The 11,065-nt window shown below is 37.6% G+C and overlaps 1 long non-coding RNA gene across 1 annotated transcript; it reads right to left on the reverse strand.

Annotated features, from left to right (window-relative positions):
- Nucleotides 1–272: 272 nt before the first annotated feature.
- On the reverse strand, nt 273–691 carry LOC131013924 (uncharacterized). Its single transcript, XR_009097907.1, has 3 exons — nt 577–691; nt 422–473; nt 273–333 (listed from the first exon to the last, which is right to left on the reverse strand). It is a non-coding gene; the product is annotated as an uncharacterized LOC131013924 (long non-coding RNA).
- Between the last annotated feature and the right edge of the window lie 10,374 nt (nt 692–11,065).

Below are 11,065 nucleotides of genomic sequence, written 5' to 3' on the forward strand. Positions count from 1 at the left end.
ATGCTCAATTTATTCCAATAGGAAAGGCAAACCAACAACTGTCGAGCAAAATAGCATCTCCATCTGTGTAAAGTTAAAACCATGATAGAATTATGCAGGCCTCTCTGTTTCCAGGGTCCATCTAAATAACATTATGGAAGACCCAAGTCACTAGAAGTCCATCAGACACCGGATTTATGGCTAGTAGGATGAATGGATGATCATATAAGAAATGGATTTCAATGGCTATACAAAAGTATGTGCTACACATTAGCAGCTATTGTACATACCTTGCTTGAGTTCACAACATACCTTGCATCAGGAATCCCATGGCAGATAACTTCATTTACTGACCTGAGAGAATTAAGAGTTCATATTTTATGTATTCAGGGACTGCAATGTGAATAACATAGAGAGAAAATTCAAAGTAAGAAATACCTACGTGCAGCAAGACTTTGGAAAGAAATGATAATTTAAAGGAGATGGATATCCTCCTGCAGGAAAAAATAAAGTGAACACAGAAACATCATTCTACCACATAAAACAACAACAAAATTCTCTAGATACAGTGTGAAATGTGAGGTATGTAGATCATACCAGCAGCAATAGTTGCTTCATGAACAACAGCATCAATTTCATCAGTAGTAATTCCAGGTCTTACAATCCGAGCAGCAGCATCCAAAACTTCTCTTGCAATCTGGAGGTAAGAAAATGCTTAGGAGGAAGTCAAAACTAGAATCAATTGCTGAAAATATATTGTACTGAATGTATAAAATAATGATAATCTGAATCTCCAGAAGACAAGATGCCATCTAATGTTGTTTCAGCTACACATTCCAAGCAAGAATGTTTTTTCTGACATGTAGCACATGTAGGGAAAATGTTTCCTTTTAGCAGCTTTCTCCTAACTTAATAGTGATGTAGTGTGTCTATGGTGTGTGTTTCTCCTCCAACTCCCGTATTTTCAGACAAACATGTATGCATAATTTTCTTCATTAAGAACAGAACAATAAAGAGGCTAACCCGACAAGTTTCTCTCATTCTCTCAATTTGCTCTGGAGTCTTGGAATCAAAAATTATATCATGAAAAGTAATTTCATCCAGTCATATCCAGTTCACCAAAAATTAAAGGTCAGACTGTAAAAAGTGCACATAACCTCAGAGAACAGTGACTACCTCCACAACATGTTGCAGACGGAGCTGCTATTGATGCCAGAGGCCGGAGAGGGTGGAGTCTAGATCTGGGGCCCTAGGGTTTCAGACGGAGGAATTAGGGATCTAGGGTTTAGAGGAGAGAGCAGCGCCGCCTCTTGAGATACAGGCGGTGGTGGCGGCTGGAACCTTTTCAGATTGAGGCGGTGGTTAAGTGAGATTTTGAGGGAGAGTGGCAGCGGCCTCACTGCCGTTCGCCGGAGATTGAGAAATTGGGCGGTGGTGTGAGTTTGTGAATGCCCGAATTGAGTCAAAAGAATGAGAGATAAGGTGGGCGAGGCCGGCGCTCCTCGCCGGAACTTCGGCGGCCGCGGCGGCGGAGCCCTAGCTGGTCCGCTCAGCTTGAAAGATAAGGGGGAGAGAATGTTCTTTGTGTAAATTTTTAGGAGAGCTCGATCTTGGAGGGATTTGAGAGAAAGTTTCAAATGATAGAATATAATATAAGTTTTAAAAAGATTAAAAAAATTAAAAATAACAGTTTTTAGATACGCTCAAACATAACGATTCCAAAACCGTTGTAAATGACTCTTATACATAACGGTTCTTTAACGTTATGAATAAACTGTTATAAAAGATGGTCATAGATAACGGTGGCTTAACGGTTTTGTAATACCGTTATGTATGCAACTAATAGATAACGCAAAAACATAACGGTTTTTCAAAAACCGTTATCTATGCATATAGACAACACTACATAGATAACGGAGTTTTCCAAAACCGTTATCTATTCCTAAAAGTGCGCTCATACATAACGGTTTTTGAAAAAAACCATTATCTATGCACTGTTATGTATGTAAACTTTTGTAGTAGTGAGTTCAATTTTGTTAGATTATTGTTTACATATTATGTTTATTAGATGAACAGAAACATATTCTTCAGAAAGTTGTCAGTGATACAACATCAAATGACAAGATTTGAAGAATATCAACCATACATATGTTTATATTATGAGCCGTCTAAAGACGTTCATGGGTAAAACTCCCTTAATGTGGGCTTGTGGGCATACACCAAAGTTCAAGTGGCAGCTAAATCTACTGCGAATCTATTCTTGTGCATCACTCCTTAGTTGGAACAAGAAAATGAAAAAGATGCAGTTGCGGTCAGGTGCAAACGTCAACTATGATGAAGTCCTCATGCATCCAAATATTAATATTGACACTACATTACTATGTTCATGATTAAATTCAATATCAACGCGTAAAACAATCAAAGTTATTTTAAAATAATGGATATTATGTCATATGGGTTTATTTTGCAAGGGTTATTTTCAGTAGATGTTAGGTCCGGAGGGTCTCGAATAGGTGTATGGGGGGGATACACCTATGGGCTATTTTTTTCCTCTAAAACAGAGGGATCTCAAGATAGAGATCAAAACGAAACTTTACACGCAAAGTATCACACCTGTTAACTGAAATGAGTTTTGACCAAACAGGGTTGACGACTGATACTGAAAACTCTTCAGTAAGGAGTATCAGTTAAGTTACTGTAACTTAACTGATGCACGTAAGGGCTTCAGTCGAGTTTGCTAAAACAGAGATGATAACACTCTTCCTGACTATCAGAGGATAGATCAGTGGGACTGATATCATACGCAGCGGAAATAACTTTGTTTCGTAATAGCCTCAGTTGAGCACGTTGTTAGTCTTAGGTTTCTCTTTGCAGTTATTCAATATTCAATTTATCAATTGAAACAACAAGAGTAAGAATGTAAAACTGAAAGCTGTAAATAACACAAAGACTTTTACGTGGTTCGGAAAACACTTCCTACATCCACGGTCGGTTGATCAGACCAACAATCCACTCCGCAAGTGCTTAACTGGTGCACTGCAAACCGAACCGTGTGCTTGTAGGGTGCACACAACCGTACCACTTAAGATTCCACTCTTCAGTACCCACACTTCACTCGTGTCGGATTTTTTACTCTTAGCACAACCCGTGCTAAGATCTCTCAGAGTCAGAGTACCTTCCTGAACTCCGAATCACTCAAATACTCTACTCTTTCTTTCGAAAGTAGGTTTGAACACTTACCAACTATACTTCAATGAACAAGTTCTTTGGAGCAAGTTTGACCTAGGCTTCTAGGTAAACAGAGGTTTGCCTAAGGTCTAATAGAATGTGTGTAATCAGCAGTGACTGGTTTTTAGCTTTAGAATTCTCTTCTTCGATTCAAGCTTTGGGGAGGTTAAGCTTTTGGCTGAGAAACTATTTTGGCAGAGTTTCAGCTTATGTCGTTGAATCGGTGAAGATTGAAGTGATCCTCGAACGCTATATATAGGAGAGGTCTTGAATAGATCCGTTGGCGGAGAACGTCTTCAAGATTTCTTCCGTTGGAGAGCATTTGGAATTTGGGCTGAGGCTTCAATCTTCGAGGTTCCTTGTTTGGTGGGAACGGTTATCTTGAAGAGCAGGAGATGTGACGTCTCTGATAAAGTAGCCACCAAATAGGAATGACCTCTGCAGAGAAGGATGATCCGGAGATCTCTGCATTTAATGCGGTGGCTTCCTTTGAACGTTGGAAGTTCAGTCCTAGAAAGAATGTTTAACTGATACTTGACTTTAGTATCACTCCGCTGAGTCCACGCGGCACGCATTAAGTAATCAGTTCCGAACTGATTCTTCAACTAATACTTCAGTTGGTATCTTCAGTCTTCAGTCTTCAATCCTTCGTCCTTCAGTCTTCAGTCTTCAGTCTTCAGAACCGCAAGCTAAACTAGAAACGAACTCTAACACTTGAGTTCAAACCGTTCTGGTCTATTACAATTAAGACCTATGGATTTTGGTATCATCAAAACAAGGATTATGATATTCCACAAGGTTCCCAACAATAGACATGAATAATAATGGTTGAATTATTTTGTGCCATCTGTTGGGAACCTAGTGGAATATCCTAATCCTTCTTTTGATGATACCAAAATCCATAGGTCTTAATTGTAAAACACTAGAACAGTTTTTGAACTCAAGTGTTAGAGTTCAATTCTAGTTTAGCATGCGGTTGTGAAGACTGAAGACTGAAGGACGAAGGACTGAAGACTGAAGACTGAAGATACCAACTGAAGTATCAGTTGAAGAATCAGTTTGGAACTGATTACTTAATGCGTGCCGTGTGGAGTCAGCGGACTGATACTAAAGTCAAGTATCAGTTAAACTTTCTTCCTCGGACTGAACTTCCAACGTTCAAAGGAAGCCACGTACTCACAAAAGTACAGCCGCATTAAATACAGAGATCTCAGGATCTCCTTATCTCTGCAGAGGTCATTCCTATTTGGTGGCTACTTTATCAGAGACGTCAAATCTCATGTCCTTCAAGAGAGCCGTTTCCACCAAACAAGGAACCTCGAAGATTGAAGCCTCAGCCCAAATTCGAAATGCTCTCCAATGGAAGAAATCTTGAAGACGTTCTCCACCAACGGATCTATTCAAGACCTCTCCAATAAATAGTGTTCAAGGATCAACTTCAATCTTCACCGATTCAATGACATAAGCTGAAGCTCTGCCAAAATCGCTACTCAGCCTAAAGCTTAACCTCCCCAAAGCTTGAATCTAAGAAGAGAATTCCAAAGCCAAAATCAGTCATTGCTGATTACATACATTCTCTTAGACCTTAGGCAAACCCTCTGTTTACCTAGAAGCCAAGGTCAAACTTGCTCTAAAGAACTTGTTCTTTGCAGTATAGTTGGCAACCGTTCAAACCTCCTTTCAAGAAGAAAAAGTAGAGTGTTTGAGTGATTCGGAGTTCAGGAAGGTACTCTGAGAAGTCTTAGCGCGGGTTGTGCTAAGCGAGAGAAATCCGACATAAGTGAAGTGTGGGTACTGAAGAAGTGGTTTCTTCAGTGGTACGGTACGGTTGTGTGTACCCGGCAAGCACACTGTTTGGTTTGCAGTGCACCTGTTAAGCACTTGCGGAGTGGATTGTTGGTCTGATCAACCGACCGTGGATGTAGGAAAGGGTTTTTCCGAACCACGTAAAAGTCTCTGTGTTATTTACAGCTTTCAGTTTTACATTCTTACTTGTGTTGTTTCAATTGATAAACTGAATACTGATTAAATGCAAAGAGAAACCTAAGACTAACAACGTGCTCAACCGAGGCTATTACGAAACTAAGTTTATTTCCGCTGCGTATGATATCTGTCGCAGCCCGATTCCCGACACTAGTGATAGTGGGGTACGAGTATGGATACGACTATTTTTAAAAGAATAAAAGATAAGAAGAATAGGTCGAACATCAAGCGGAAGCTTGCATCAAAGCATGCTAAGGAAAATCATCATAAATGAACCCAAGGGTAAAATCGTCAACGTCGTTATAACTTTTTAATTATCAGGAATTTCATGAACAAAAACAAAACAGGTATAGCTTATTTTTCATAAGGAAACATAATATGCAGAGTATCGCAGCAAAAGGCGAACTGATTATATGTATGAAGACACATAACCGTGAGTATATTACTTTATTCATATTCAAAGTAACTTCACATCGAGACTTTATCGATAAAAAGGAAATACGATAAAGTAAATACGTCATCTAACGATCCCCCACCAGCACCAGACCAATCTCACTCCTCGCTTAGCCTGCACATTTAGAAATACATGCAGGGCGTGAGTACATAATACTCAGTGGGCAAACGCCGAAAAACAAGAAAGGTGCTCTTAGAGCTATAAGTTTGAAGCTTGCCACATCTCAGCAATACACAGAGATAAGTTAGCATCAATGAATCTGTGCATGCAGTTTTCATAATCAACAACATAAATAAGTAACTGCGCAGTTTAAACATTCATCATGTATGTACCGCATCCACTACTTATCATCAAAGGTACTGAGAAGTAGGCCTCCCTCTCAAGTACCGTGACCGGCCGACCCGAAGACGGCTCACAGTCACCTCTGTGCACAAAATCCCGCTTGAGGCAGGACCGAATTCGTCTCATCAGTAGAGGGTAACACACAAGCTCAACATCAAAAATTGGCAAGTCAAACAGTTCTCAAATATCATTTATCTCAAAACATTTGTTAATCTCATAACATCATAAAATCATTTTAGAAAGCTCATATGATAAACATATACTCAAAATATTGCCCACCTGAAGACCTTACTCAAAATCTCCCGTCAAAGCGGAGTTACTTACTTCCTTGCTCTGCTCGTGTCTTCAGGGATCATCATCATCATCGAAGGTTCATGTCATAAAATGAATCTCGATTAGAAACTCATTAACAAAACCTCATGCCTTAACTCTTGCTCTATCTCATATTCTATCTCCTTATTCAACTCTATATAGACTCTCCACTCATCTTAAATCCTTAAGCCCAAGGATAGGTTTCAAGAAAATCATGGTTCTAAGTCTCGATTTATCTCTCATATAGGACTCGTCAAATTATCATTCAAACATATAGGCAACACAAACACATAAAGGCACATAAGAAACACAATCAAACATCATCAAACATACTCTGGTTTTACACAGACTCGACTTCAAACTTTAACCAAACTCTGTACAGAACTCCCCTGGAGTCGTAATTTATACCAAAAGAAACCTCTTTGAGTCTAGTTTCTTATAAAAAAACGTAGGATCAAACAATCCAAGTGGTTTGGGAGATATGACTGTTTTACTACAGTCTACCATATTCGGCAGTTTTGAGCAATCGAAAACTTGGATTTTTGAAAAATAGTAAATGTTGTCAAATTGGGCTCAAATTTGGTGTATATCTAGAGAACACAATAAGGTTAATACCATAAAAATTTGGTAAGCTAGATTACACAGGAAGTCACTGAAAATAATGACTCTTTCCCCTGTTCTCTGCAACTCTCGATAGAAATGTGCAGTTTAGGTTTTGTATTTTATAAAAATAGTAAACGAAGTCCAAATAACTTGAAATGTTACAGGGGTGCTAAAGACTCATTTAGGGACTTGATATAAAATTTTCAAAGCTTTTTGACATCGACAAACCGTCGATCACAGTAGGTCAGTAGGCCTACGAAAATCACCAAAATCTCATCTCAAACTCTTAAATGCTCAACTCAACCTTCCATCCAAGAAAACTCATCAAAGCTTATTTTAAACACATATAACACTCAAAAACATTCAAGCACATTAAAATACTCATCATACTTAATCTAGACTCTCCTCTTTTACATCATAAACTCAAATCTCAAGTAAAACGTTTCAACGAACCATCAATTCAATTCTCTCTTCATTCTCATGCTCAAAATCACTCAATCATTCATTAGTGACCTCATACATCATATAACTCATTTCACACATATAAATTCCCTTTTATCAAATAAACTAAACTCTAATGAAACTTCGTGTATCAACATAAAACTCTTTATAAAACATGACAAACTTTCACATAATGGTCACAAATCAATTAGACCTCATTTTATCATTTATTGACTTCTCAAAATATGAAAACTCAAAAATTCATTCAAACTAAACTAAGTCCAAATTTTACTTAGCTTACAATAGACTTAATCAAACATATTAAAACACTAATATCATGCTCAATTTCATATATCTTAAGTCAAATCACTTAATAGACACATAAGCAAGAAAATCCTAATTTTTATTAAACTAAACTCTTTGAAATTTTATAAACACACATGGATCTTTAATCTCATCATATATCTATCAATTTTAGTCATTTAAACTCACATATACTCCATAAATTTACAAATTAGAGCATAGATACACATAGCCCTAATTTTAGTAAACTAACTCATATCAAAATCATCAATTGACATCATATACTCAATTTACTCCATCAATCATCATCATATATATCTCATGGACTCATCTACATCATCAATTCATCATTTAAATCATCAACTCAAAAGTTCCCATTTTGGGTAAACTAAACTACATCAAACTTTCTCATTTCTAAGCACATACTTCACAACACACATCAATCTTCACCAATCATCATATAAAACTCATTTTTCACCCCAAATCAAGAAAAGAAAAAGAAATTTTTTTTGAAGGGTATGAGACCCATTTTCTCGAAAATTATGAAGAATAAGAGAGGGGGTGATTTCTTGCTTCAATCCTTCAAATATACTCATATATATCATCATATAAGTTATATCTATGAATTTAAAGCTCACTTACCCAAACTTACACCCAAAACCAAACTCTCTCTCTCTAACTTCGAAGATCAAACTCCAAAGATCTTCTTGAATTCAAGGAGGTGGAAGTGTTTAGTGTTAGATTTAGAGGGTGATTTGTGATTTTGGTGTGATTTTGTGAAGCTCCGAAGGTCTCGTTAATGGTTGTCAATGGAGGTGAAGTGAGAGATGAGGGAGAGAAGGTGGTGATCGAAAATGAGGGAGTGAGGTGAGAGAGAGATTTTGCAAGATTTGGAAGGATTTGCTAATCTTGAGAATATTTGGAAAGATTTGAAAATCTTTAAGAATATTTGGCATTAATTGCATTGGTCTCTCTCTCTAATCTCTACACTCTCAATCTCTACACTCTCACTTAATACACTTGGCAAATTGTGGTATTTAGTCACATGGTAGGGAAATTAAAATAATAGTGTGAGTAGGGTGATTAAATAATAATCACAAAAATTATGGAAATATCACTCATTAATAAAATACCATAATATAATTATTCATGTGATCAAATAAAATAATTATAGCACTAATATTAGTGCACTCACTCAATTATAATATTCCTCTTCGTAGGAAAAATAATTTAAAAAATATTATGCTAGGAAAAATTTCCATAAACCGTCATCATTCGATTTCTCGGTAAAAATAAACCACACTTGCTTTGGAAACTTAATCAAAATTCCAAATGCTAAAGTCTCGAATAAAAAAAAATCATAATAACTTGGTCATAATGACACACGTCACAAAATCACATAATCACTCAGTCACGTAAATTCACATAACATCACATCAAAGCGGTCGGCAGACACAAACAAACTAGACGTCTCTCTGACCGACTCTATTTATCAAGGTTTCTCACTCTTTCTTCCTCGACTCTATTTCCAACTCATTATTCCTATTTTCTTAATAGGACAGTCAAACTCTGATAATTCAGTATCCGGTAACTCTATTCCCGGTAGTTGGAAATAAAATAAAATCTCAGCTCAATTCAATCAACATCTCTATCACAACTCATTTCTCGAACCTCATCATTCTAATTCTATCATCGGTTTATTCACTCGTATCTCTATTTAAAAGACAATCTGTCTTATCTGCTCATAAAAAAAAAATAATCTCGTGTTTCGACATCTCAGTACTCTCATTAGTGTTAAGACACTATCTCACAACATAAGGAAAAGTACGGGGTGTTACATCCTACCCCCCCTTAAAAAAAATTTCGTCCCGAAATTTGAGTTATTCACCTTCGGGAAAAAGCTCTGGGTACTTCTCTTTCATCTTCTCTTCAAGTTCCCATGTTGATTTTTCTTGACCGTGATGTCTCCATTGGATTTTCACCAAAGGAATCGACTTGTTCCTCAATTGCTGGATTTTCCGATCCAGAATAGCATCAGGTCTCTCTCTTCACAGCTCAAATCTGGTTCCAGGGACACTTCTTCTTGATGGATGACATGTTTTGGATCAAACACGTACTTTCTCAGTTGAGAAACATGGAAAACGTCATGGACGTTCGCGAAGCTCAGAGGCAACGCTAGTTTATAAGCTACATGGCCTATTTACTCTAATACATCATAAGGTCCTATATATCTCGGTTTGAGTTCTTGTTAACTCGAAAATAACATGCTCCCCGAGATAGGGAAAAACTCACACAAACATCATTTCTAACGTCAAAAGAATCTATCAGTGATTACTCAACTGTTTGATTTTCTTCTCTCGATTTTGCTAATCGATGCCATAATTCATGGCTATGTGGTCCCACTTCTATTGTGGAAGTCTCTAATAGGTGTAATTGTATAAGGTTGCCAAAGTGGCGCCCTCTCGTGTTAACACGTCAGACATCTTTCTACGAAATATGCCATATCTCGTTTCTTATTCTCTTATTCAAGCGTCGTTTCAGTCTTGGCACAATTTCATACTTTCCGCATGTGCGGTGTAAAGGGTATCATGAGCTTCGCTCATGATTTCATTCTTCAACTCTTCTTTATCAAGCACACACAGTCTCTCTCTTAAAACTAAAATGGCATTATCTGCCGCCTTTTGATAATTCTCTACTCTCTAGGTTCGAATCTTTATTCGCAAACTTTCTATCTTCTCATCTTCTCTCTACGCTGTGACTATTCTCAATCGTAAGTCAGGTATAACGTTCAGTGCAGAAATTATTATTTCTGTCGTTTGTGGTGGTATTACTACCTCCAAATTCATCTTCTCGAATTCCTTGATTAGGTTCTCTTCTCGAGTAAGGAGAAATCCTAACTCTCCCTGATTCTCCCTGCTGAACGCGTCAGTTACAACGTTGGCTTTTCCAGGGTGATAATTTATTCCACAATCGTGGTCTTTCACAAACTCTAGCCATCTTCGTTGTCGCATGTTCAGATCTTTTTGTTCAAAGAAATATTTGAGACTTTTATGATCGGTGTATATCTCACGTCGTGCTACATAGAGACGGTGTCTCCAGATCTTCAAAGCAAGCACTACGGCTGCTAATTCTAAATCATGCGTTGGTTAATTCTCCTCGTCTAGTCTCAGTTGTCGCGAAGCATACACTATAACTCTTCACTCTTGCATCAGTGCACATCTTGGACCATTTTTCGATGCATCAGTATTAACTGCATACTCTTGATCCGCTTTCAGAACAGCTAACACTGGGGCAATAGTGAATCTCTTCTTTTTCAGCTCTTGAAATCTTCGCTCGCGTTCGTTCGTCCAGACGAACTTAACTTCTTTCTTTAGCAGATGCGTCAATGGTTTAGCGATTTTCGAAAAGCCGTCAATAAAA

The sequence above is a fragment of the Salvia miltiorrhiza genome, chromosome 3 (genome assembly GCF_028751815.1).
Source record: "Salvia miltiorrhiza cultivar Shanhuang (shh) chromosome 3, IMPLAD_Smil_shh, whole genome shotgun sequence".
Lineage (NCBI taxonomy): Eukaryota > Viridiplantae > Streptophyta > Magnoliopsida > Lamiales > Lamiaceae > Salvia > Salvia miltiorrhiza.